We start from the raw sequence: 21,756 nt of genomic DNA, 5'->3' as shown, positions 1-21,756 counted from the left end.
GCTTCCAAAGCGGTAACATCCACCCTTCATCAGAAGATCAAGATCCCACTAAATGGCAAAGTAGTGACGATCACTTCGTCATCCATCAAAGCAATAATCGAAAAACAATCGAACAATCAAGTCCTTGTGGATCCCGTATACGAACTTGGGGGCTTCCAAAGTGTAAGCGTTATAGAAAGTGAGTTGGCACCCTTATACTATAATCCCTACTCCAACTTGGTGGTCAACCACATACTCAAATCCCAGGGATACTTCCCTGGAATGCCTTTGAACCCTATTCGGAAGAATACCTTCGCACCATACAAGGAAGGCAACTCAACAAGGATACCACTTGGACTAGGATACAAACCTACAAAAGAGGAAGTTCTCGAAATGCTCGCCCAAGTCCAAAACCGCAAGCACGTGGGAATCCAAATGAGGCCATATCTCCCCACTTTAAATGGATACTTTGTTCAAGAAGGAAGTTCAGAGCTCTTTCACGGATTTCCCGAACCTTGGCATTATCTTGAGAGGAAGTTAGCCGGAATCGAGATCTTTCACGATTGCTACTTCATTCCTCCAGAAACGGTTCCTACCGTCAAAACCCGTCAAGCACCTTGCTTAGACGAACAAGCTGTTAGCCTATTGTTTGGAGAAGATCGATTCGTTAGGGCCGCGCAGGATGAGATCATTACTATGATACTTCAAGACGATCGCTTCAACCCCACCGCGTTGATCACAGAAACCGACACAAAGCGGAAAAGGATGGAGAAAATCGATCAAATGGACCAACAATCAAGGAAGACTCTTCAAGCTCACCACTGGAGAAGGAGAGATGTTCAAAGGAGAACCAGAAGACGATGAGTTCGAGTCAGAGTCGGAGTCAGAGTCGGAGTCTAGAGAAGTCATTAGAGAGTCTATTCCTGTTGTCATCCCCACTCCCTTCGTTTCTCCTAGCTTAGCCTCGAGTAGTCACAGTAGTTCGGGAAATGCCCCAACCACTGTCCCTTTGCCGCCACTGACCATGGATCAGTTGGCTTCTTTGTTTCAACTTTACTCAAATCTTAATATGAATAAATCGGGTTACTCGCTTACTCTTTGTGTTATCTTGAGTGCAATTCTGTTTACGATGATACTGAGGATGACCAAGACCCAGACTCAATCGAACTACCTCCCTACGTAGCCAAAGAAATATTACAGGAAGGGGAAGGGGGACCAGTAATAGAGGACACCGAACCCATCAATGTAGGAACCGAACTAGAACCCAAAGAACTTAGGATAGGGACTACCTTGAGCTCTACCGAAAGGGCCGATTTCATATACCTCCTAAATGAATTCAAAGACGTTTTCGCTTGGTCCTACAAAGACATGCCAGGAATCGACAGGGATATTGCCGAACATAGGATTCCGATTAAGCCAGGTTTCAAACCTGTGAAACAGAAGCTTCGACGAATGAGAACGGAGTGGGCTCTAAAGATTAAGGAAGAAGTTGACAAGCAATTCAAAACCGGGTTCATCAAAGTTTCCGAGTATTCTGACTGGGTAGCTAACATAGTACCCGTACCCAAAAAGGATGGGAGAATCCGTGTTTGTGTTGACTTTAGGGACTTGAACAAAGCGAGTCCGAAACATGACTTTCCTCTACCTCACATTGACATATTAGTGGACAATACTGCCGACCACGCATTACTATCCTTCATGGATGGATATGCGGGTTATAACCAAATCAAGATGGCCATGGAAGATATGCATAAGACCGCATTCGTCACCCAATGGGGAAGCTATTGCTATACAGTAATGCCGTTCGGATTGATCAACGCCGGAGCTACATATCAACGCACCGCAACTACACTCCTACATGACATGATGCACAAAGAAGTTGAGGTATACGTAGATGACATGATTGTCAAATCTAAGGAAAGAGAGGGACATATTGCGAACCTTCGCAAGTTCTTCGCAAGACTACGAAAGTACAACATGAGGCTCAATCCTCAGAAATGCACATTTGGGGTAACATCCGGCAAGCTCCTGGGATACGTTGTTAGCCAACGAGGTATAGAAATAGATCCTTCCAAAATCAAAGCTCTGATTGAAATGCCACAACCTCAAACAGAAAAAGAAGTCGAGGATTCTGGGAAAAGTACGAGACATAAGTCGATTCATATCGAAACTTACGATGATTTGTGAGCCTATCTTCAAGAAACTCAAGAAAACAGACCACACCATGTGGGATGATGATTGTCAAAAGGCGTTTGACCGAATCAAGGAGATATTGGCTAAACCACCAGTGCTCATGCCGCCACAACGAGATCAACCTCTTGGTTTATATCTCACAGTAACTGAAACCGCAATGGGTGCTATGTTGGCTCAAACTGTAGGAAGTGAAGAAAGAGCTATTTACTATCTAAGTAAGAATTTCTTGGAATATGAGTGCAAATACTCACAACTCGAAAAGACATGCCTCGCTCTTGTGTGGGCAACGAAGAAGCTACGTCATTACATGCTTAGCTACTCCGTCAAGATATACTCTAAAATGGATCCAGTCAAATACCTCTTCGAGAAACCCGTCCTCAACGGACGTCTGGCAAGATGGACTCTGATGCTCTCAGAATTCGACCTTAAATATGTGCCACTGAAAGTCATAAAAGGTCGCGCCGTCGCCGAATTCTTCGCAGAAAATCCCATTAACGACGCACAAACCATAGATACTTGGTCATTTCCCGACGAGGATATACTTCAAATAGATGTAGACTCCTGGGATCTATACTTTGATGGAGCATCAAACTTAAGAGGATTCGGAATAGGAGTGTTGCTCATTTCTCCTGAAGGTGAGCATACACCGATTGCTGTCAAACTCGACTTCGAGGTGACAAACAACGCTGCAGAATACGAAGCTTGTCTCATCGGACTACAAGCGGCAGTAAGCTTAGGCATTAAAAACCTCCGGGTACATGGGGATTCATCACTGATCATCAACCAAGTTACAGGATCTTGGAAAATCCGAAGTGAAAGCCTCGCACCCTATCAGGCTAGGATAGACCAAGTCGCTCAATTCTTTGATCACGTAACATACCTACACCTACCTCGGGAGGAAAATCAATTTGCAGACGCTCTTGCGAAACTTGCATCTTTGATAAATATGTCGGATCACATGATGGAAATGCCTTTGTGCATCGAACGACGGTCAGAGCCGGCTTATGTCCACCAAATCACCGATGAAGAAGAAATCGCACAGGAACCCTGGTTCCAAGCAATCCTGAATTTCAAGCTTAATGGTACCTATCCACCGGATATGGACAAGAGGGGACAACGTGCTATACGCCTATTAGCTTCCCAATACATTCTGATGCAAGGAGAATTATACAAAAGAACACCTCTTGGTGTAGTCCTACGTTGCCTTGATCATTCACAGGCACGAAAGGTGATGGAAGAAGTCCACGACGGAGAATGCGGTCCTCACATGAGTGGGCCTATGATGGCAAAGAAAATCACACGTTTGGGATATTATTGGACCACAATGGAATCCGATTGCATCAAATACGTGAGACATTGCCACAATTGTCAAATTTTCGGGAATGTACAACATGTCCCTCCTTCGTTGCTCTACACGATGACATCTCCTTGGCCATTTTCCGCATGGGGAATTGACATAATCGGAAAGATAACCCCAAATAGGAACAGAGGTCACTGTTTCATTCTAGTGGCAATTGACTATTTTACCAAATGGGTAGAAGCGACTTCCTACACACGGGTCTTACGGCTAAAAATGTGGCAAAATTCATACAAAACAACATCATCTGTCGATATGGTTGCCCACATGAGATCATTAGCGATAATGGGTCACACTTCCAAGCTGAAACCGAGCAATTGCTAGCCAAATACAAGATTAAGCATCACCACTCTTCGCCCTATAGACCACAGACTAATGGCGCGGTAGAGGCGGCAAACAAGAATGTTGTCACGATTCTCAAGAAAATGATTGACAACTACAGAGATTGGCCAAGCAAAATACCCTTTGCCTTATGGGGATACCGTACATCTGTCAGGACGCCCACTGGGGCTACTCCTTTCTATTTGACCTACGGCATGGAAGCCGTACAACCAGTCGAGCTAGAAATACCATCCCTGCGTATTCTACTAGAAAGTCAAATCCCGGAAGCCGACTGGAAGAGGGATAGATATGAAGAACTCATCCTCCTGGATGAACGTAGGCTACGTGCCTTACATAATGTCCAAACATATCAAGCGCGTATCAAACGAGCTTTCAACAAAAGGGTTAGGCCAAGAAACATCAGAGAAGGAGACTTGGTACTCAAATCGGTTAGAGCTCTTTTACCTGTTGACCCAAGGGGAAAATTCAAACCTAATTGGGCCGGACCATTTCTAGTCAAATCCATACTCCCAGGGGGTGCGGTTAGAATCACAGACCTAGATGGGAATGAGTTTTCAAACCCCACAAACCTTGACCAACTGAAACGGTACTATGCCTATAATAGGAACAAAAACGCGCCTCGCGTAAACCCACGTGTCGCTCTTGTGACACTAAATAAACGGCCCCTGACCAAGCTGAAATAAGCTAAATGTCACTATGCTCTTACATTTTGACAAGTTTGTCATCCTCATATCATCAAATAAACTAAATTCGCACCTCCAGAGTAAGCAAAAGCTCATGCTTATTTTCTATGTTCATTACAAGCTCTTGCTTCGAACAATTATTCTTTTACATTTACTCGAACTACGCGCAAGGGTTTGATTTCGCTTTTTTAAGTGAATACGTAGGCAATCCTTCACGGGATTCAACCCATTATATCTAAAATGTAAATAGAAGGACATTTGCATTGCATTTGAAATTCGACAAGAATAATAAGCAGAAAATCTCAACGGTTTCATAACCATTTAACCTTTTATTTCATTCGTTTCCTAAATAATAATAGTACGTTACATAATAAAAATAGAATAGGCTAGGATTCTAAAAATCCCTCCTTTTTATTACAACAACAATAATAATAATAATCAAATAATAAATAAAGACTCGGGCTATTCCTCCATCTTCCCCTTGCCCTTGTCATTCTTGTCATATTTCTTGACACGACCTCGAGCTGGGCGCTCTTGCACCACTTCAAACCTAATCACCAACGGTCTTTCTCGAGGCCTGACTCTTCCATTCTTGCCAACCACCATTTCTGCGACAGGAGTAGTCTTTGATTTCTTTGAAGGTTGAATGACTTGAAACCCGGCTTCTTCTTCTCCCTCTGTCAGATGCTTCTCCTTCTCTTTCTCTCCCTCGCGCACCTTGTAGTCGACAGGCTCGCGTTTCCTCAGTCTCTCGCGCGCTCTTCCGGAGTTGCAGCCTTTCTCCACCTCAGATAAGAATCCGACACCCACAAAGCATTGGCGGAGAAGTTCAAGAACCACATGTTTCTTTGGGCCCATTTAATAGCCCACTCCCTTCGGCTCTCGGTAGTAAGCGCCATAGCAGTCTGCGGGACGGTGTCAAGCCTCGGGATCGTCTGCTTCAGCCCAACTTGCCTCATCAATCTCTCCGGAAAGATGCACACCATAAACTCCAATCCAGGAATGCGCACAGACCTAGTGGGATCCAAAGAAGACACTCCAGTGACAGACTTGAGGTGCCACCACGGTACGACCCACCTGATCAACGGACCATCATCATTCTTCAGCTTGTTCTTCCAATAATCACAGACCCGAGTGAAGTCCACCATGTACAACCGCGTCCTCATCGCAATCGAACGGGAATGATAGGAAAGTGCATGAACTGGGGGCTCGATCAATCGGAGCCGTTCCATAAGCCAAACCTACCAAAAGCAGGTATTAGACGTCAAAAAAAAAAAAAAAAAAAAAAGGAAAAAAAAAAACGAACGAAAACGAAAAAAAAAAAAAAAAGAAAGTGTGTCTTTACCTGCAGAATGACGGGACTTCCCAAGAACGGCAGATCGCAGTTGGATTTCCTATTATCCAAACCCAAAATAATCTCTCCTAAGCATAAGCAAGCTGGGCTCCTGCGCAGCTCCATTTGCTCAATAAGGCCCAAAAGACGGGGATCACCTCTCAAGTCTTCATCAACATGCCCTTGGAAGACATACACGTGCAACAAACAAAAGCCAAATGCCCTCCTCCTAGCAACATGAGAAACAGTAGGGTCGGCCCTGTTTATGAATCGGTCCACAAAGTCCAACATCCTCACGCCTTTCGGGGTAACTAGACGATCCACCTCAAGTCTGGTCAGTCCAAGCAAGTCTCTGAATTTGCTCTTATACCCTTGTGAAGTGGAAGGAATGGCGGGTAAATGTTCGGGGTCCCACCCACCAATAGCGAAATTTCTTCAGAAATGGGCAAATGTCACCTCCTGGGAACGCGAAAACATGATAATTCGGGTCCCAATAGTCAAGGCAAGCATCCAAGAACGGTTTTACAACCTTAATGAGTTTCAAACTCAATAAAGACCCAAGGTTATAAGCACCCATGTCATGCTTCTCCATATTTGAAAATTCATTGGTCCATTCCTTCAAGCGGATCTCCAAAGTATTCATAATGACAATTTTCTTTTGAAAATTTATTTTGGGAGTTTTATGTGAATAGACGAAGAAGAGACGGAAGATTTATGAGAATTAAAGCCCCGTCAACGCTTCTATTTATACTAATCGCTGTTTCCAAAAATCCGCCAGAACGGACCAGCTTGGGAACAGGCGCAGCACCTGCTGCGCCTCTTCAAAGGGACGCAGCCCATGCTGCGCCTCTTCCTCAGTCTCACTTCTGTGATTTCCGCGTTGGATCTTTCCTAATTCTATAACGCACGATTTCCTATTCCTGCGGGGTTTTATTTTGGTAAATACGAGAGGTTTACCATGTTTCAAGTTTCCTAAAGTCGCGGGCACGCATTTCGAGGCGACGTCGACACCTTCGCCATTTCATCACACTTCTACATTTTCTAACTTATAGATTTATCTTTTTTCTTTTTTTAGGGGGTAACCCTCCCTACCGTCCGGTCATTTCCGACAAAATTTTTGCATTTTTGGTGTTCTTTTGAGTCTCATTTTGCGCTAATTAAGGCCATAAAATGTATGTTTTGCGTGATTTCTATGTAAATTTCGGCAGCATGACGGCGTAAACCGTTGTCTACCAAACCTGTTCAAGAACTAACCTGCAGATACAAGCAACACAACCCAGCAGCAAAGGCACTCAGGCCGTCGTATATACACCAAACAAAGCAAATATACAAGCAAACTGGGGGCTGGCGCCCCAAACAAAGTCCAAAAATGTTCAAAATCAGATGTCTAAATGTACAAGTCTACGAAACTACACAAAACTACTGCTGGGCGCTCTCCAACTCGGCAACTCTCGCCACAAGAGCAGCGATCTCGGCATCCCGAACCTCAAGCTCCCTCAACACGCGAGTTGTCTCCTCCCGAGACTGGGTCAACTCTCGCTCCAGCTCGCGGTCACCCTGTAAACAGCAATAAATTGGCTCATGTCGATCGATGCAAGCAAGATTGGAAATCAAAAAATCAAAAAATCAAATAAGGTTCATACCTGACGACCTCGACCACCGACGAGTGCCTCAATGGCAGTAGCTCGCAGCCGGTTGGCCACCCTCTATAGTGCCACGAACCGGGACGGCGCGACCTGCATTTTCAAAGGAAATTCTCAGCAAATTGAACAAGCTCAATCAAATGTGTTCCTGGACGAAAGTTATACAAGTTAGAGGCTCACCCTCCGAATCAGATGCTGCCAGTCGTCTAGGCCAGCATCCGTCACAGTTACGTCAAAGTCACGCAGCTTGGAGATCGTCGTCCTCCCGGTCGCGACAATGTACTCAAGGGACTCAGGGTACTCTGGGGGCTCGATGCCCGCCGCCTCGACCTCCTGCAAAGACAAATAGCTCTCTTTAAACCGATGATCTTTCATCGTAATTCTCAAAATCAAATCAAGAAAAAGTAAAAGATACTCACCACTACCGGCCAGTACGCCAACCTCCCGTAAAGGAACGCCGAGTAGTCCTCGCCAAGGAGAAGAAGGTCGTCGCCACCGGCACCAGCCAAGTCCGCCTCCCTTTTAGCCTCAGAAGGCTCCCTAAACATCGTCCCGAGAGCACTGACGAGCCAACCGCTCGCCCAAGTACCACACAGGACCCATCGACGTCCTCAACAGCAGCCGGCTCGGGCTCCTAGGTCGAAGGACCTCAGCGACAAAAGGAGGCGCTCCAGCGTACTCCGCCCAAGGTCTGGGCACCAACTATGACAAGATAAGGCAGAGATCATTCCTATGATCAATTAAAGGCAAAGTATAAGAAGTATAAGTGAATACGAATGGGATACTCATGCTGCTCAGCTGAAGAGCGTTCACGTCCCGCCGGTAGACGTTGTGAGAAGAACGCTTGCTCTTCGTCCGGCACATCACCCAATCCCTCACCACAGGATAGGCCATCTCCAGCGGCTCAGTCCTCTTGGGCGCGAGACTCGGGAAGTAGGAGTACACCCACGCCTGTAAAGCAGAATAATCAATGACGATCTTTCGTGATTTGATAAAGAAAGGAATTTACTTTGGTCTAAAGGAAGGTTTATACCTCCAAAGAGAGTCCGGTCCGACGACCGGAGAAGTCCCCTTCTCCATCAACTCCGGACGAACCATGGCCCTCATGAAGCGGATGAGGACCGCAAAACCAGCGATGACCCGGTCCCGGCGCCCTAGGTAACTCGGTCGAAAGGAAGGGAAGAAGCTTCGTTGACGACCTCTCGCCCTTGTCTCCGAGGTAAATCGAAGACGAAACCACCAAAGCCACGAGACGAGCCCTCTTCTCGGTGTGCGGGGGAGGAGGAGCCGTCTCCCTCCCATCGATCGTCACCGGCGCCGGTCTTCCCCGCAAAGTAGTCTCGAACGTAAGAACGGGTACCAAACCCGTGCATCGTGACCTTCGGCGACAAGTTCCAGCCGATCAATCTCCTCGCCTCGGCCGAGTCCGCCCTCATGGCAGTCACCGGCCACACCATCTCCTCGGTCCCACACGGCAGACCAGAAATCATGCCGTAATCCTCCAAAGTGACCCCCACCTCACCAAAAGGCATGTGAAAGGTGGAAGTCGTGTCCCAGAATCGGTCCAAGAAAGCGCGGACCAGGCTAAGGTTAGCCCGCAACTTCCTCTTCATGATATCCCTCCAGACCTGAACCAGAGGACCGAACGCTCCGCGCTCGATCATGGCCCTCTCCTCCGCCGACAGCCGCTCGTAGTGCTCCATCGCCGTCGTGTACCCCGAGAATGACCTGATGTTCCCGGCCTCCTATTATGATTTGAAACAAAGCTATCTTTAGTTTTGACTGAAATTTGAAAGAAATTTGGACAAAAAGAATGAAAGAGGATGAGTAGTGAGTAGTGAATTTCTATTTACCAAGCTCTTCACCGTCCTGTAGGACAGGTGACCCTCTGCAGCCCACACGAGGTGCCTACTCTCCCAGGTCTCAACCCACGCAGGAGCTCCCCTCAGCTGACGACCTCCTCGCCCGACGTTGGCTCATCTCGGGATCTCCTCCTCCTCGACGGCCTCCTCCTCGTGAAACTCGGCCACCATCACCGCGGCGGTGAAGGCCTCGCTCTAAAGCCTCCTCAACGAGCGCGGCGTCTATATCCATGGGAGCTCTCCCAGAAGTAGAAGCCTCATCACCTGCAACGTCAAAGCAAATTCAGGCCGCGTCACATGACGACAAGCCTTTGTTAAGGAGTTTTCGAGCCTTCAAAGCCCTGAAAACGCCCTTTCCTTGCCATCCTTGGCCATATTCCCATCGACCCGATCACTCATGTGATAAATTGGGTCAAGTCAAGTCCAATTCGAAGCCTAGTTCCAGGTTCAAGTCGAAAATTCGGCAGCATTTCGCTATAACGGCGATTATGGCCTAGAAAGGTGTCCTGAAAAAGTGGTCACAAACCAAAATTCCGAGACGGTAGAAAGTTTACCCATCACCCAAGGATCCCAAATATCAAATTTCATCGCAAATGGGCAATCCTAAGGCTATTTTCGAAGCAATTTACGGTTTAGCTGTAAAACCGTCTCAAAATTTCACTCAAAGGCTCAAAACTTGACAAAAATTCGAAACAAATACATGGTTATGTTCCTAACATTGCCTACTATCCATTTCTAACATCAATTTGACATGGCAAATCCATTTGGGGGAAAAGCCCCAAATTTTCGATCAAAAGGGTCGAAAACCCTAAATCTCGCGGCTCAAAATTCAACAGATATAGATGATTAATGCAAGATTAAGACACATACCTCGATTATTCATGTTTAAAGCAAGCTTTTGAATCAAACCTTGGCGGAAATGGTGAATATTTGAGAGAGAAATGAGTGATTTGTGTTTCGAATGCAAATGAAGCAATCCCTCTGATTTTCGCGTTTTTACGCAGGAAAGCCAAATTGGGGAATAGACGCAGCAGGCGCTGCGCCTCTTCCAAGAGACGCAGCTCTTGTTGCGCCTCTTTCTTTTGTTCCCTCCATACGGATTTTCAAAAATTCGTTATAAGTTTGTTATTTGTGGGCCCATCTTTGGTGCGCCTCTTCCCCGATGCTATTTTACTCTTTTGGTCCGTTCGACGATTTTCTTTCGTTCTGGCTCGCATTTCCAAGCCAGCAGCAGACTAATTATTCCTTCCAAGACCCGTTTTTTGCTTGTCGCAACGAGCATTTACTTATTTATAAAAATTCGACGCATATTCATTATGTCTCAAGCGAGAGTAAGCGGATATACTTTCCCTCTCATGACAAGAAGAATAATCCCAACTATGTCTCTAGCGAGAGTAAGCGGACGTACTATCTCTCTCAAGACGTAAGGATTAACATTTATTCAAACCGTTTTTCCTCCAGCAGTTCCCAGCCGTGTCCTGCTACTTGCAATATTTTCCCAAAGATTATCCAAACATTTTCCTTTCAGCAGTTCCCAGCCGTGTCCTGCTACTCTCAATATTTCGTGTTTCCCCGCGGAGCCCGACAAGGGTGTCGTTCTCCAGAAGTTCCCAAACCCAAAGCCTTCTTTCTTAGGTTCGTAAACCCGAAATTAGGACTTTTTAACTATAGGATCCCAATCCTTTTAGGTTCATAAGCCTTCAAATTACCAAACCAATAGAGTTCCTATACCCAACCTCCGGTTTACCCCTTAAGTTGAACTTACTTTAGGCCTCCTTCCCATCGATGCTTTTCTTTAGGGTCCCACACCCTAGCACAATCCTTATATACCCTTTAGGTCTTACCCTTAGCTCCCATGCTCAACCTTAGCTCCTATGCAACTCCGGAAGCATCTCGACGAAGAAGTCTCAGGTATGGTCTCTTCTTATGGCTGGAGAGCCTCCTTACACAGTCTAATGGACTTTAAACGACCCTCCCCGATAGTCGACAGACTCTAAAATGTTCCCGACGACAGGTCCTTGGTTCAGACCCCTTGAACCGCCTCGCGTCGCCATAGTCGTCAGGTTGTAATCTTCGATTGACCTGATGGCTATACTTTGACTTTCGCCTTGTCCAAGCCTCGGTCAAAGTGGGGGCTCAGAGATACCTCATTTCGCACCTCCCGCAAACCACCCGGTGATGATTGGGCCGCATGTTTAATACGCGGAACGATTTGTGACAGATTAAATAAGATTATCGTCAAGTGATTGCTCAAATATTAATGTCGACCTCTTAGTTGTCATCTACGTCCCGATACGGTCGTTTTGGCGATAATTAGAGTACATTCGAGTCCGGGCCTAAAACCGTCTCCATTTTCTGATAACCGTTAAATCCCGAGTCAGAATGTTCTGGAATGTTCCGGATATTTCTATTCCATATTTCACAAATTTTATCTTTTGGCAAATAATATCCCGTAATATTCATATAAGATATTAAGTAAATCGAATTATTTCCGTCCTACCATAACTCAAACGCGGAAATCTTTCTTCAACAGGAGGAAACCTTCTGGGAATAGACGCAGCAGGTGCTGCGCCTCTTCCAAGAGACGCAGTGGCTGCTGCGCCTCTTCCCAGGCCCTTTTCTGCATGTTTCTCGTATCTTTTTCATATATTTCCGAGATTCACTTCCAAAGAGTCTCCGAAACCCTAATTCCTTCACGTGATTAGTATAAATAGGAGCTTTCGTTCCTCATATTTCTCACGCGAGTGTCCGCCTTTCTCTTCTCCCTTTGTATTCTAGACTTTGTTCTTACTTACTGGCGCCTACGTGCTTGAACTTTCGACCACGTAAGCTTGGATCTTTCCGGGTACGAGCCTCTCCGTTGCATGACCGACCAATTTGACCAACTACACTCAATCAACTTAATTAATCAATCGTTTTCCTCTTACGAGGGCACTTTCTTTGCATTCGCGTCGAGCATCACTAATCGATTTCTTAGTCCTTCTCGTTTCGTCAACATGTAAGTCTGAGGGTGTAAATTTCCCTTTTATTTATTGTATTTTACTTTTCGTATCATCAATTGTAAGGTTTATGTCGAAAACACCATTAAAACCGATTTCTAAAACCCTTTGTTAAAACCTCTTCGAAGGAGCGCAGTTCCTGCTGCGCCTCTTCGTGAGGCTGCCGCAGTTCCTGCTTCCTTTCTTCTTCGTTTGTCCTCTGTAATTCGTGTTCAAATTCTTTCTTTTGCTTGCTTCGTCTGTTAACTCTTCGTCTTAATATCATAATAATTCCACATGTGTTATAATCACCGTCATTCTCATGTTTAAATAAATCCGACTTAAATCCCTAATGATCCAATATTTGCGGGTTTTCGTCATTAAATTCAATTCCGGGTTGTAGAGATTCGATTTGTTCATATTGGGTTTCTGGAATTCGTCTTTTGATATAGCTTTCATCTGTTTACTCGCATGTTCATCGCATATTCGTCATATATCATCATGTTTAGACTATTTAATTGATTTCAATAGAGGACTCATTAATATTCTTCACTTCTGTCATTATTTCATCATGTAAATAATCCGTTTTTGCATCCGTCTCATTCATGTTTTACTGTTTTTATGACCTATTCATATGTTAAATAACATGTTAATCACTTCCATCCGAGTAAATAATTTAATCAATCATTAAATCACCAATCGACATTAACGGCTTGCAATTACGGCTTCACAGCCAGAACTGAGCCAAAGAACAGACGAAGTGTCTGCTGCGCCTCTTCCAAGGGACGCAGCTCTGCTGCGCCTGTTCCTGGCTGAGTTCTGTCCCTGAACTCCGTTTCTGCCTTGACATAGTTTAATTAGTTTACGTATAATTGACTATTACCCGTAATATCGCACTAATTCCTGTTCGTTTATTTCATTCTTTATTTCTTTTTCTCAAATTATCCGTTTTGAAGGTATTTTCGACATAGATCGCCTATTCCATTGTAATTAATGTAATTTTTATTATTGTAATTTCGTTGTATTTGTTGTATTTCTTGTATCATTTGTATGTTTTCACATGTAAATCAACATTAAATCCTACTTCGACCCAATTGTTTGCTAAATTAATTGTCAACCGACTTAGTATTGATTCTCACATGCTAGGATTAAAACTTGGATGTTGCATTGCATGCATATAGCCGACGATATATCGAGTGCGAATAACTTCCCTAATCATTAGTAGAGGCCGCTATCGAGGCGGGCGGGATTAGGTGTTCGATCAAAAGAGCTTCCTAATACGTACCCTCACCCCTTACTCCAGATCTCCGTGAGCACCCGTGTTCATTGGCATCCACGAGAGTCATTCTAGACATAGAATGCTAAGGGTAACGATTGCTTAGTGTTCATGTCACTACTTTGTGTCTTGACATGACACGAGGTATTCGAACGGTTCCAATTTCCCATAAAAATTGGTGGCGACTCCATACAAAATGCAAACGCTTGTTTCGTTCTCACCAAGCGCCCCCGTGGGCGGCCCGCTGTCCACACTATTATTGTACTTTAGTTTTAATTTTTGCTTAGTTTTATTTTAGATTTGGATAGCTAAGTAAGACTTAAGAAGTATGAACTTATTTGAATATTAACTTTGCAATTTTATCACGAGTGTTCAATTAATTTATAGGTTCACAAATAAACGGATATATGTAGAAGCCCGGTAGCCTACGGGCTGCCCGACTTTTATCCGTAGGGTGGGTAAGGGCAAGGATAAGTGACCCATTATTCTGGCTCGACCAACTCGTTATTGTCTTAAAGGGAAATTATTTCCTTTTCGTCCAGCCCATATCCGGCCCAAGCCCTTTTTTGAACAGCTCTACCCTCCACTCTCATTTGCTATCTAAACAAGGGATTTTAATTCCCCTACTCTCTCCCTTTCTTTTCTCTCCAAGTCCCTTTTTCCAAACACACCCTAAAAAATACAGTATGGCTGACTGGAATATGAATACACATAAGATATTAGTACGTAAACTCAATTGATAATCTAATAAGTGTTAGTACATATTGTCTCCTCTGTGATCGTATGTCTGAAACCATTGATCATTTGTTCTCTAACTTTATTTACAGCTCCAAAGTCAAGTACATTCTTGAGAATTGGTTTGGAGGCAATCTGCCTACTGTCAGTCGCCTGGCTGCAAGTTCTACTAACTCTGTTCAGTGGAAAACTATGGCTGTCATCCTGAATGCGTATCATTACTTTATTTGGACTCAAAGGAACAATGATCGTGTTAACTACTGTCTTCTCAGGCCTGAGGAAGTAGTGAAACAGATTGAAGAAAGTACTAGAGGCAAAATCAAACTCAAGCTTGGTCAGGACTTGGATCATGCTAGAATTGAATGGCTGAAATTTTTAAGAATTTGATTTTCTGTGGTGCGTTTAATATGGTAGTATGGTAGCAGCTTTTTGAATTCATATCCTCCTGTATATTGTATTTTGAATCGGTTTTTGATATATAATATATATACTCACATTTAACCAAAAAATAATAATAAGTGTTAGTATGATTGAAGTTAGTAATAAGATTCTTTTATGAATAAACCAAACATTTAGAACACTTTTTATCATTATTTGAAATTGTAGATTACTGTAGAAGACAATGAAACGAGAGGATAAAAATAAAATCAGTAAGTCTTTTGAGAGATCGTCTCTTAATATATTAACTAGTTCTAATGCCCGTGAAACTCATGGGGCGGTGTTGGTTACTGTTTTTTTTTTGTTATGTTTTTGTTTTGCTTTTTGGACATCTCTTTAGATACAAGTAGCATTAGCAATGTTGTGTGTGTACACCGCTTTGTTGTTTCTTTGAAGAGGGAACCCTTTTCTATACTAAATGCGAAATAGTAAATTACTCAGTAATCTATGTAGGGGACTCGACAATGAATAATGACAACTTTTAAATTGAAAGCAAACTATTGAAGTAATCTATGTAGGGGATTAAACAATGAATCGTGGAAACTTTTAAATTGAAAGCTAACTACTGATTAAGGGGTATGCTTGTGAAGAATTTGGGAATTCAGACGGGAGTAATACATTATCCTAATCCTTATTTCTAATTAATGTCGTTTTGTTTCTACTCATTATATTATCCATCGGATCTTCAGTTGTTGTCATTGTTTTGTGAAGTTGTTATCTCAGAAGCTTTTCGCCGCTTTTTGTTTGTGTTGCACCCCGCCATGTCGAACTATTGTTTTGGTTCTTCAATCCTGCGAGTTTTATTATATACCTTTTAAACAATGCTTCTTGCTTTATCATATGTTGGTGAATGAAATATACCTACATTTATGTCTGTTTTCTTTTTTTCTCTGTTGTCTTGTGTTGTGGTTGTCTGCGGCCTCCCGTAATATGTATTGGAATCACGTGCCTATTGTTTTTTGTCATTGTACCGGTTGTTAATCATTTATGGGGTGCATATATTTTGTAGTGCAACATGGTAGGGTAGGTTACTTTTTCTTTTATATGATTGGCGTTGTTTGGTGCTTTGATTTCCGAATTTGTTGCCATTGTCTTCTGGTTCTGTAAGTTCTCGCTCATTCCCAAATTTGCTCATCCCGACCTTGACCTTGAATGTGTATTGTTTTCCAATACATTCCTGAAAAATGTTTAACAGTCTTCCTTTTCCATCTTCATGTAAAGGCATTGATACTTCAGTAGTTAGTTTTCATTTTTAAGGTTGTGTTATTTGGTATTGAAAGGGTTGTTTGGCTGTTAAAATTATTTGTTGGAAGTGACCAACCTTTTCGTATAGGTCATGCAGTTTGTTTATTGGCTTGCCAATGACATTCTCTGCTTCCTTGTCGAAGAGCACTAATTTGGCTGAGCTCACTCCGTCGGATAATGTTGTCATTAGCCTGTACCTGTTTTTGAGTTGATGGTTAGGGCTGGTTTGCAATGCTTTGATAAGATTAATTTTTATTTATATATCCTAGAAGGCTGTTTTTTACGTACCTTTGCATTGGGTATTCTATAAACTTATAAACTTGTTGCACTGTGTACAAGTTTTGTCGTCTTGAAGCCCGATTTTGCATGTCGTGCAAGACATGTACCTCCATTCAACATCAGATTGGATTTTTGTTACGGTCCCTTAGACAAATGAACAATTCTCTCTGTAGGAGTGGTTTAATTAATATATATGTTGCAAATGTTTACTAAACAATACTCACATAGACGCAGTCCTAAAAAACACTTGTGGATTATGAGAAATTTTGTGCACAATTATCTTTCAAATTTCTCACAACCAAACAAATGGTCTTCATTTTTTTTGGGAAACCAACCCAAGTGGTAAAATAGACCATTAAAACCCCAAGTAGAAGCTGACATGAACATACTTTGTCAAGCTTAAGAACAAAATTTGTAATCTGCTCAGAAAGAAAATAAACCCAAAGAACTCAAGAAGCAGCAAAAAAGAATGTATTGTAAGACGACCACGGACGTCAGGTAAATCAACCCAAAAATAATTGTTTAATTATGCAAAAATACGAAATCAAATGGATACTAAAATAAGCAAAAACATGGGATAAATCAAAACAAATGAAGAAAAGCATATCTGCTAGTTAACCTCCTAACTCAATATCAGGACAGAAGTCGGATTTCGTTAGAAATTTGTAGATATTGATAGCTGATTTTTTGAGAAGAAAGTATGTTAGACGGGTTGAGTATAAATTGGTGACATACACCACCGAAGCTAAGAGCATTCGATAAATTGGAATACAAAAGCCACTTGTCAAACTCCATAATAGGGACATACACCACCGAAGCTAAGAGGATTCGATATATGTCTTAGTCCTTCGTCTGAAACCTCCTTCCTCTGAAACCTGATGAACTCCACAACACACAAAACTCGACCTTTCAATATACTCCATATGACTTAGTTCTTATCCGTCACACACTCCCAAAGATGGTAAATTTGAACTTTTAACATAAATCTCAATTCTTAGTTATGGTCCTTAATACACTGCATAAAAAGTTAAACTCGATCTTTGACATATATCCAGGTGTTCTGTTCCCTAATATAAAGCACAAAACTTTATATTCTAGCTTTGATTATACATCTTACGTTGTCTAATCCCTAATACCGTCCATAAAATGCTAAATTCAAGCTTCCAATGTATGTCTTTGTACACAAAACTTTACATTCTAGCTTTGATTATACATCTTACGTTGTCTAATCCCTAATACTGTCCATAAAATGCTAAATTCAAGCTTCTAATATATGTCTTTGTACTTCTGATCCCTAATACACTCCACAAAACTCAACATCCAAAATTTTTATCATATACCTCAATTCTTACGATCCCTAATAAGCTCCACGAAACTCAAAGTTCGAGCTTTCAACAAATACCTCAATTCTTTCGGTCCGTTATACACTCCACAAAACGCTAAATAGAAACTACCATTTTATACCTCACTTATTCCAATCTCTAAAACATTACACATTTACACCAAAAAGCAAAAATGAGTAAAAAGCAAAAATGAAGCTTTCATTATATAACTTAGTTTGTAGATCGTCATTTTGTTCGGACACTTACCATGATTATACGGGAATAATTTGTAGACTGCAAAGCATACAATTGAATTAATCAAGCCCAAACCTGCAAAATCTGGATTAGGATTAAATAGTAAATTGGAATAAACATAAACCAATTGAAGAATTTGTTAGCTGCCACCGTAATCTGCTAAAGAATGCACCAAATTATGATCAATAGGAGATTACACTAAAACAAAATGACGCTTGGCAAAATCACTGAACAACAACTATAAACAACTAACATTAATTTTAAAACAGAGTTCTAAAGTCATAGTTATTTATGATTAAACAACACAATAAGCTAATTGACCGCAACCGAAAGAAAAATTAACAATGATTTAAACTTGAATAAAAAGGACAACTATATATTAATTTATGACATATACATACCAGCAACGTCAATAGCAACCCAAAACCAAATACAAACGCAGGTTTGAAGGTCCGAGTTAAATATGGAAACAATAAATTGATATATTAAGTGAATCAATATGTGATATAGTAACTGATATAATATTGATTAGGCATAAATATTGATTTGGGCAATTGAATTTCGGGCAGAAGAATTTTTTTGATCAGGGGAGATTAATGAACAATAAATAAGGAATGTTAAGAGTTGGATGAATTTTTTTTATTAGGAGAGGTAAATGAACCATGAACAATGAATGTGAAGAGTTGTCTGTTTTGTTTTTTAATCCTTTTTTGCCGCTTATTACCTACAATCCTCCAAATTGTGTGTTTTTTGTTGTTCAAATGTCATCTAGGTGTGCCACGTATACTTTTTAATTCACCACTCAACTAACCTTTTTATATTATTTATAGATGAGAAACAAGTACTCCCTCCATTCAACTCCAAATAGTAGTTTTCTTTTTTGTACACTATTCACAAGTAAGAAGAATCTTCTCATTTCCTCCCAATACATAAGATAAAATATATTCATGTGAGATCTTGTTTTATTCGTCTTTAGGAGTACATTTGAAATATCAAATTTTTATAAATTTTACAAATGTGTAACTAAAGATATTTACAAAGTAAAACTCGCGTTGGCAAACGTAAAAAAGTGATAAGTACCATTTGGAGTTGAATGGAGGGAGTAATAAATACACTAGAAACTAATTAAAAAGTTAGAAATAAATTAAAAATTATAACTACCTATTATAGGAGAGGTCTCTTAGCCTCACTAACATTAATGAGAGACCGTTTCTCTTGAAAATTTGTGAAATAAAACGCCTTTCATATAGTGCTTTTTTTTATCGTGTGTCTACTTATTCGCACGCCAAACTGATTCCGTGAATTACATAAATACACTATTATACGAAAGTTAGTAATACTTCAATTAAATTCGAAATTATTCCGCGTTTTCTCAAATAATATGTACGGTGAGACATAGTTTAATTAACATAGGATCACAGTTTGAATTGATTCTTTTCATGCGTGCCATTGGAAATTTTTAGCACATCAGTTGTCTATATGTGATATTCAATCAACTTTTTATAAATATAATATTATAAGTGGTCCGTGTATCGTACGGACATTAAATCTAGTATATATATATATATATATATATATATATATATATATATATATATATATATATATATATATATAAGAGTTTTTTCGAGCGATTCTAGAGCGTCCACATCATCAAAAATTAATTTAGGAAAGTTTTATAAATAATATTTTTCACATAAAAAATAAAGTGGAGAATCTTTTAATTATTATAATATTTATATTTCATATTTTATATTCATGAGAAGTTTCTAATTTTTACATAAACACACTCTGACATTTCATTTGACAAAAAAATGTCATTATAAAAATTATGAAAATAATATAATTAGATTCGTGGTAAAAAAATATTTTCATAGAGTATAGATTTCATATGATTTGCACATATTAAAGATGGTGTATTTATTAATATATTATATGTCCCACATTGGAAAAATAATGTTAGGGCATTAGCAATAGACAAACCCCAAATGAGGTTTGTCTAATGCCACATCATTCAACACACAAACCTCTCTAACAACAAACCTCAATACAACAATAGACAAACCTCTTAGGGGGCGTTTGTTTCATGCGCAGGTATGTGTTTGGAATCAGGAATCATACTCGAATGGTATGGGTTTGGAACTTGATTCCTCATACCTTGTGTTTGTTTCATGTTTGAGTGGTATGGGTTTGAACCTCAATTAAGGTTAAAATGCGTAAATTAAAATATTGTAAATAATAATTTTCAATATGATAAATTCATGAAAATAATTATTTAATCAAATAAGTATATAAAAAAAAATTGGATTTATATTGTTTTTTCATATTTTTGTTCATTTTAATTTGATACTCCTGAGTATCAATCTCATACCTACCCTCCTCCTTGGGTATGAGAAACTCATACCTCGTGGGTTTGAGATATGAGTATGAAACCCTTGTATTTGCAAAACAAACACTTGGTATGGGTTTGACTCATTCCAAACCCATACCTCATACCTTTTTTGTATGAACCAAGCACCCTCTTAAATATAGACAAACCTTATCAAAGTATACTACATTGGGTCCACTATCACTCACAACAAAAAACACAAACATGTATACAAAATTGTAACCCTTATCATCCATAAACCTATAAACCTTTGTTCAACAATGGAGGTTTGTCTATAAACCTCTCAAATAGTGGACAAACCTCTTTGACAAACCTCTTATTGTGGATGCCCTTAGTGTGGTGAATATAGTACGTAAAATTATAGAATTGTCCTACATCGAAAGATTAACATAAGGTGGGTGATCCTTTTATTATAAATATGAGTCATCATTGGAACCTACGGCGTATATACCAACCAAAAATCTTTTGAGTCTTTTAAGTATTGTTTTGGAGAGTTCTTAAGAGTTTATATCATTATCTTCACAAGATGATATATATATATATATATATATATATATATATATATATATATATATATATATATATATATATATATATATATATATAGGAATGGGATCATGTGAGGATACACTATCTTTTTGAGGATTGAGGATTTCGTTACAATATCATAGGTTGTTCAATACAATATCACAGGTTATTCGATAAAATATCACAAAAAAAAACACCTATATATATATATATATATATATATATATATATTCTATATTATGTATTTTTTTTTATGAATCTCCCCGGGCCCATGCATTCCCGCACCACCACATGGACTATGTAAGCCACCCTCTTTGGGGGCTGCAGTGGCCAAGTGATCATCGCCCTAGCTGGTAGTCGAACCCGGGACGGCGGGACCTCTCAACTCCTGCACTTCTGCAAGTTTCAAGGTTTAACCCGACTACCATTGGACTAACACCACTTGGTTTCTATATTTTGTATTATATTCAAGTGATGTTTATAATCTTTATATAAAAACTTATACATCTCATCTGCCAAAAAAGTATTATAAAAAAAATTATGAAAATTATATTATAATAGATTCTTGGTAAAAGAAATGCTAGCATTAGAATATAGTATCATATTATTTGCATATATTTTTAATTATGATAAAAAATTTAAAACAAACATACGAATATTAATAAATAGTACTCCCTCCATTCAAGACCAAATACAACATTTTCATTTACACACTTGCCAAGCACACATTACAACGTAAATATCTTTAAGTTTACATTATAAAAATTTAAAAATTTGATAATGTCATTTTACTTTATAGGAGAATCAGATAAGATCCCACATGACCATATTTTGTCTTACATATTGCAAGGAATCGTAAATATTCTATTCGTTCATGAATAGTGTAAAAAAAAAGGAATGTTGTATTTGGTCTTGAATC

At 40.4% G+C, this 21,756-nt stretch overlaps 1 long non-coding RNA gene across 2 annotated transcripts; it reads right to left on the bottom strand.

The window, feature by feature from the left end:
• Nucleotides 1-15,341: 15,341 nt before the first annotated feature.
• LOC141615062 (uncharacterized) lies at nucleotides 15,342-18,575 on the bottom strand. Of its 2 annotated transcripts, none has more exons than XR_012529588.1 (4): nucleotides 18,322-18,575; nucleotides 17,933-18,004; nucleotides 16,353-16,487; nucleotides 15,342-16,261 (listed from the first exon to the last, which is right to left on the bottom strand). It is a non-coding gene; the product is annotated as an uncharacterized LOC141615062 (long non-coding RNA). The 2 variants fall into 2 exon arrangements; XR_012529589.1 differs by having other exon boundaries at nucleotides 17,933-17,995.
• Between the last annotated feature and the right edge of the window lie 3,181 nt (nucleotides 18,576-21,756).

This window comes from Silene latifolia, chromosome 11, assembly GCF_048544455.1.
Source record: "Silene latifolia isolate original U9 population chromosome 11, ASM4854445v1, whole genome shotgun sequence".
NCBI lineage: Eukaryota > Viridiplantae > Streptophyta > Magnoliopsida > Caryophyllales > Caryophyllaceae > Silene > Silene latifolia.
This window is presented reverse-complemented; position numbering and strand designations above follow the sequence as displayed.